The 7008-nt window shown below is 33.0% G+C and overlaps 1 long non-coding RNA gene across 1 annotated transcript; it reads left to right on the forward strand.

Moving 5' to 3' along the window:
* Positions 1–5672: 5672 nt before the first annotated feature.
* On the forward strand, positions 5673–6410 carry LOC126732711 (uncharacterized). The gene is made up of 2 exons (XR_007659528.1): positions 5673–6000; positions 6120–6410. It is a non-coding gene; the product is annotated as an uncharacterized LOC126732711 (long non-coding RNA).
* The last annotated feature ends 598 nt before the right edge of the window (positions 6411–7008 follow it).

A 7008-nucleotide genomic window follows, 5' to 3' on the forward strand; every position in this document is an offset into this window, starting at 1 on the left:
AGGCTTTGGTTCTGTCCAAAACTTGTAGTTTTTCTTCTAAGTAGTTGGTTTCCCCAGAGGCTTGAGTCCGAGGACCATACAAGGCCTTGGTTCTGTCCAAAACTTGTAGTTCTCTTCTAAGTAGTTGGTTTTCCCAGAGACTTGAGTCCGAGGACCACACAAGGCCTTGGTTCTATCCAAAACTTGTATTTTTTACTTATTTATTGATTTAATTTAGCCCCTTGACCCAGGTGGGGAGGGGTTAGCTTGATGTTGGAAGCCCCTAGAATTGTCCGTGCCCTTGGCACTGCCAGGCATAGCTCCTAGTGGGAACTTATGTTGGAACAACAACAACATGTCGCTAGAAATAAAGGCACCCTCGCAGACCCTTGCTTGATAAAGGCTCAACTCCGCCGCCGCCTGAGCCAACGCGCAAGCCTTTCCCACAGACGGCGCCAATTGTAGGGACACGATTTATTTAACGGCCCAAGAATAACGTTGGGCTCGTATGCAAAGGGCCCCAACAATATGATTTGTAGAGAGTGGGCTTGAAAGGCATGACCTTGGGTACAGGTGGACGGTTTAATCGTGGCGTCTATGGAAGTTCTTATATGGGCGGGCCTGGCTTGATTAGCTAAGCCCTCCATTAGTACGGGTTGTAGGACTTAAGTCCTCGGACGCTGTCCAAGGAGCCTTATATTCTTCCCTTTCTCCCTTTTACCGGGGGAGGGAGTCCCCTTTTCTTCTGGGGGGTTTTTCCTTTTATACTAGTGTTTGTTTCCCCCTTTAGAGTTCACGTGTAAGTTTCACTTTTCTGGGGTGCAGACCTGTCCTGTCAACCCATACCTAGAGTGGTTTGGGGGTCGTTGGGAAAGTTAAAGGGTATGGTTTAGAGTATGGACTTGTCAGATACAGGGTTTTGTATTATGATGTTGGCAGTTTTTTCCCTTGCCCTGCCCCTACACTCAGTTTGCCCATTTCTTCAGGCATTTCATGAGGTGCCGAGCAAGAGGTCGTCCTCGGCAATGGCTCTCCTCGGCTTGGGCCCTGGGCCCTAATGTAGAGTGGGCCTAGGCCACGAGTTCTCTGACCCCACAACTACAAACAAAAACTTCTCAGAAGTTGAACTTCTTACAAACACAAACTCTTCCCAGAAGTTTTTACATATATATATATATATATATATAAAATTAAAAAAAAAAAAAAAAAAAACAATTCCCTACGTATACAAGAACTATTATTTCTGTTTCTAATTGAAACAGAAATTTTGTTGGCAGTCTCAATTGTTTGTTACATCTATTCCTAATTGATAACCAAATTCTGTCAGTCGGCTACTTCTTTATATAAAAGTAGTGAGTGTGGTTTAATTGAATAGAAGAGAGAAACACACCAGAAACTAAAAGAGAAAAACATGTTCTTTGAGTGATACATATGTTAAAGTGTGCTACAGTTGAAGTGAAAAAAATTGTTCTACAAACCTTGCTTTATTTCATTAAAAGGTATGTAACTTTTCTTCAAGGTATTGTTTTTTTTTTTTTTTTTTTTTTTTTTTTTTTTTTTTTATGGGAGAATTTGTTTATGAGATCGCTATAATTAAGAATCATAATTAAGAATCGGTGCATCATTTTTACTTTTTGGGCACGTTTGGTAGACAGTAATAGGCACTGTAATGTAATAATTATTCCTATAGTTTAGATATTCAATAGTTTGGTTATGCTTTTATTATAGGGAATAGTCATTCCTTATGAATAGCTATTCTTTAAAATGAGGAATAATTATTCCTTTCTAAAAGGGTTGTAATAGCTATTCCTTAGTAGATGTAATAATTTCTAACATTAATATATTTCCAAATAAATAAACTTTCCATATCCACCTAACAATTATGAAAATAAAAAATCATCAAAAAATAACTCATCTCTCTAAAATTTAAAATATATTATTTTCTGGGAAATATATTTGTATCAATGAGATATTTCTTAAAATAGATCATAAGTTTTATTTTAATACTACAACTCACAGCCAAACTAATGAATATGTTTAGTTATTCCATTACAACACCTTTTATTCTTGGTAATAAAAATTATCATTCATATTGTAATCCACATTCAGTGTACCAAACGTACCCTTAATATTTTTATTTATTGTGTAATTTTGGTGTTTGAACTATTTTTTCCTCACATCTCTCTACATTGTATTTTTTTTTTTTCCTTTTAATTATAGACTTTTCTCTGCACTAATTTCTAACGAGATCCAAAAAAAAAAAAAAAAAAACACAACAACCATGTATTTGTTTCAATGTCTAAAAACATAAAACATATTTAACTCATATAATTTTTGTTTTGTTTTTTTTTTAATGCAAGGTGACTTTTTTAGTGGATTGCATAAAGGCCAAAGCATCACAATTTGGTGTTAGTTGAGTTTGGGTGAGAGAAGTTAAAACTTGCATGCAATTATGCACAACTCCTTAATAATTCTTTATTTTGTAAAATAAACTAGCACGCGTGTATTTAGAGGCTCTTCTATTTTTTGGATAAATTTTAATAATTTGCATCAATTATAATTTGGGATTACTATATTTTCTAATCACAAAAAATTCCTAAAAATGTGATGAGTATTATGCATTTGTGGGTGAAATAATTTTTTCATCACACCCGTAGGTTTTTTTGTGATTAAAAAATGTAGTAATCCCAAATTATAATGGTTGCAAATTATTAAAATTTACCCAAAAAATAGAAGAGTCTTTGAGGCTAGTATATTTTAAAATTATTATCATTTTTAATGATTGTACCAAGTGTGTGACACATTTTGCCGTGGAAGGGTCACGGGTGGTTGTCTTGAGCAATGGTTCTCAAGTGGGCTCACACAATTTGGGTTGACTAAGTTGAAGTAACGTTGCCCACCAAGGGACCTCAATTACAATGCCACCCGACTGATTGAATCACCAAATTTCAAAATCCCTAAGAGCCTCTATGCAACATCAACCCATTGGCCTAAAACCTCTATTCATCACTCTAATTGAAAGCCGTTAAGTTGGATTCAAACTCAATGGCCTTCAACAAGTAGTGATTTGCATTTCTCTTATGTTTATTTTTTATTGTTGTCGTGGTTAACACAATGCGTTGAGTTTTTGTTACAAGGTGTGTGATAGGATTTGTTTTGAGGTTGATATGCTTGGAGATTGGGATTGTAGGGTTTCTATTTGGATGTCGATAAAATGTTGAAAAACCTAAATTATTCTATTTTATTTTATATCTTTTGGTTTATGTAACTTTTTTTACTTTAAAAATATTTATTTTATCAATATTTTAGGCTATTTAATTGATGTGACATAATTAAAACAACATTTTATGAATTTATTAGACCTACTAACACATAAATGTCCCTCATCAATCAAAACTAGTAGAAGAACTTATATAAAAAACTACACAACGTTTAGGGTAGAAATTCAAATTTTTATACATTACCGACAAAATCAAAATGACCACATATTATAGATTGTGTAATTTGCAATTCAGTAAATTACTATTAAAAAAAAAAATACACACACACACCAGGCAAAGATCCCCATTTGTTATCTCTATGCTAGACTAGATTTACACTACTCATCTTTCCACTTTATGTTTTTTTAAAAAAAAAATAAAATGTTTTTTAGAAAATTGTCTTATTTTCCTATATTGATTTATAACCTTGAAAATGAGATAGAAAACATTTATGTTGTTTAGATTATATAGAAAATCTTTAATATTTCTTGTAATTTTAACTAATTATATGAACAAAAAAATTTATTCACAAAAATATACCATATATTAGAAGAAAAAATGGATTGTTTGGGAGTCTTAAATAGAAAATAGGCCCCAAGTTTGAAATGTATGAAAAAAAAAATTAAGGGAAAACAATTTATTTAATTAATATGACATAATTTGAATAACATTTTATGAATTTATTGGACAAACTAACACACATAAATGTCACCTCATAAATTGAAATTAGCGGAATAACTTATATATAAAAAAACTACACAACATTAAGACAACAATAAGGGAAGAAATCCAAATTTATATACACTAGTCGCTAACCCGTGCGATGCACGGGAAAACTATTAGAAAATAATAAAGCATGCATATATTAAAAGACAATTTAAGTTCATGTGTGCTTGCAAGAGATACATACCTAAATAGTTCTTGTGGTAGAAATAAAAGTCTTATCTTTGAGATAAAGAACTGATGTAAACAAACTAACCTTACATAAAACAAATTAAAAAAAAAAAAAAAAACATAAAACTGATGTCACGGGAAATTCAGCCTTATAGTAGTAATATATAAATCTCTTAAAACCTAAACCTAAACCTAAACATAAGGACTAAATATATAAACAAACTAACCTTACAAAAGCTGAACTTTATAAGCTAAAATCTATACTGTGAGTTATAGATCTTGAATGCTATACCGTGCGTTTAGGGCTTCCTACATCTGGAGAGAGAGAGAGTTTGCAGAAATCAAAGAAAATCTCTCTATAGCTTAAGAAACACAATATACTAAAATCAAAGAGATAAAATTTTCAGAGGACAAAATATTATAGATAATTTAAAAGAATTTTGGTTTAATTCTTGAACACCACAACTCCATAAAATTCATACTAATAATAATATTTTATGATAGCGCAGTTAGAATTTTGGTTTAATTCTTGAACACTGAATTGGAAATTGATTATATAACTATTCAATGGTGAACAAAGTACTATGTATTAATTAATATATAAACAAAACTAACCTTACAAAAATTGAACTTTATAAGCTAAAATCTATACCGTGCATTGTAGATCTTGAATGCTTTAGGGCTTCCTACGTCTGGAGAAAGAGAGTTTGCAGAAACCGTGACTTTATATTTCTTAACTTGAGAGACGGGTAAGGTTGCTAGGGTTTTGTAGATCTTGAATGCTTTAGGGCTTCCTACGTTTGAAGAAAGAGAGAGTTTGCAGAAACCGTGGCTTTATATTTCTTAACTTGAGAGAGAGGTAAGGTTGCTAGGGTTTTGAGGAGTTATAATTTTTATTTATTTTTTATTTTTTAAATATTGTGCTGACGTGTAAAATTGTGGTGCCAGCAAAGGCTTTTTATTTTTTAAATATTGTGCTGACGTGGAAAATTGTGGTGCCAGCAAAGGCTTCGGTTTTATATATATATATATATATATATATATAGATTACGGACAAAATCAAAATGACCATGTATTGTAGATGGTGTAATTTGTAATTTAGTAAATTACTATTTAAAAAAAAAAAAAAATTCACACCAGGCGAAGCATCCCCAGATAACTGCAATAAATTGAAACACATCAAAAAAAAATTATGAAATAAAACAATAAATTGGGTAGTTGATTGCTTGCGTGTATTTCGTTCATCCGGATTGAATGAGATAGGATTTAGATTTTAGCCCCAAAAAAATGAAAAGGATTGAATATGGGAATATGGGATAGGAAATAACAAGTATGGAGTCCTTTTGTTCCTTATTTGTTGTTCATCTGTAACCGTTAGATGTCCTTCTGAGTTAATGTTAAATGGCTATCCAACGGCTACAATCTAAATGGGACCACCTTAGTACGTAATTTCTGCCACTCTCCTTTTACGTTTGTCTTATGTAGTCATCGTGAATTGTGAGTGGCATCATCCTTTATACTTTATAGTCAAATCAAATTCCCGATACACGATTCTTTGTCTATAATTAAATTAATCAAAAATGAAGAAAGAATAATTTCTTTGGAAAATTGAAAAGGTGAAATCTTTTTGGCTTCAACCTATCTTTAATAGCCGACCCAAGTGCTTCCACGTGATTTGATTACCCACATTCTTTCTCCATTCATTTTTTAGAGCCTGTCCAGACAAACCTAGAGAAAGTCACAGTCTCAAAGAGACACAGTGAGAGAGAGAGAGAGAGATGGAACCTCCTCCACCACAATCCATTGAGACTTCAAGCAAGGACTTCCAGGCAGGACAGGATGAGCAAGACAAGGTCGTGGATGAGTGGTAATATTATTTATTTTTTTGGGCTTGAAACTTAAATTCTTAGAGGAAGAAAAAAAAAATTGATTTATGTACTTTGTAATATTATTTTCTTAAGTCTTTTAATTTTGTTTGGGTTGCAGTTGTTCTTGCTGTTATGACTGCACAGAGAGCTTCTTCGATTTCTTGTTCTGTAACCTCTGTTAGAGAGTATCACAATTGAGTTGACTGACTCAGTAGTATTTTGTCCTGGCCAGAAGAGAAAAAAAAAAAAAAAAATTGGCCTTATTTAGTGATTATTACATCAAGGGTACTGTAGAATCATAGTAAAAAAACAGCTTCTTGTGTCCTATTGGAGAATCATAGTAATTTGTTAAGAAAGAGTTGTACCTATTAAATTCGTTTTCTTTTAGTGCATTCTCAGTATGCATCAAGATCTCTGGCCTGATTTGATAATTGGTGGATGAGAAATGAACCTTACCTCCTCTCCAGTATATTGTTACACACTTGTTTGTTTTATTTTATTTTATAAGTGTTGTGTCATGCACCTACCTGAAAAAAGTAAGAAGAAGAAGAAAAGGCAATGTTATGCACTTTATGCCTTCACAATTGTCACACATTAACTTTGGGCATACACACAATCTGTTTAATCCTATAGACTCATAGAGGGGAGGGTGGGGGTGGGGGAGCCAATGTTTAGAAACTCAGGCAATCATCATGAGTGTGTTTATTGAATAGGACACACCATATCTGGGTCCAAACTCCCAAGGCTTTCTCATATGTGCAATATTGCAATGAAATGGCTGAGTTAGAAGATTCAGATGGCAGGTTAAATTTTGCAGCCGTGAGGGGAACCATTAATTATCTTATGTATCGGCAATTGGGGAAGGTATTAGGTATAATTGGTATATATCGCATTTCTCTCACATGAGAATGGGTCTCTCATGTGAGAGAGATATATCCCGGTGACTTAAAATAAAATTTGCGGCAGTAGGCACACTAGATACCATATGAGGGAAACCGGGAACCAAA

The sequence above is a fragment of the Quercus robur genome, chromosome 6 (genome assembly GCF_932294415.1).
Source record: "Quercus robur chromosome 6, dhQueRobu3.1, whole genome shotgun sequence".
Classification (NCBI taxonomy): Eukaryota; Viridiplantae; Streptophyta; class Magnoliopsida; order Fagales; family Fagaceae; genus Quercus; species Quercus robur.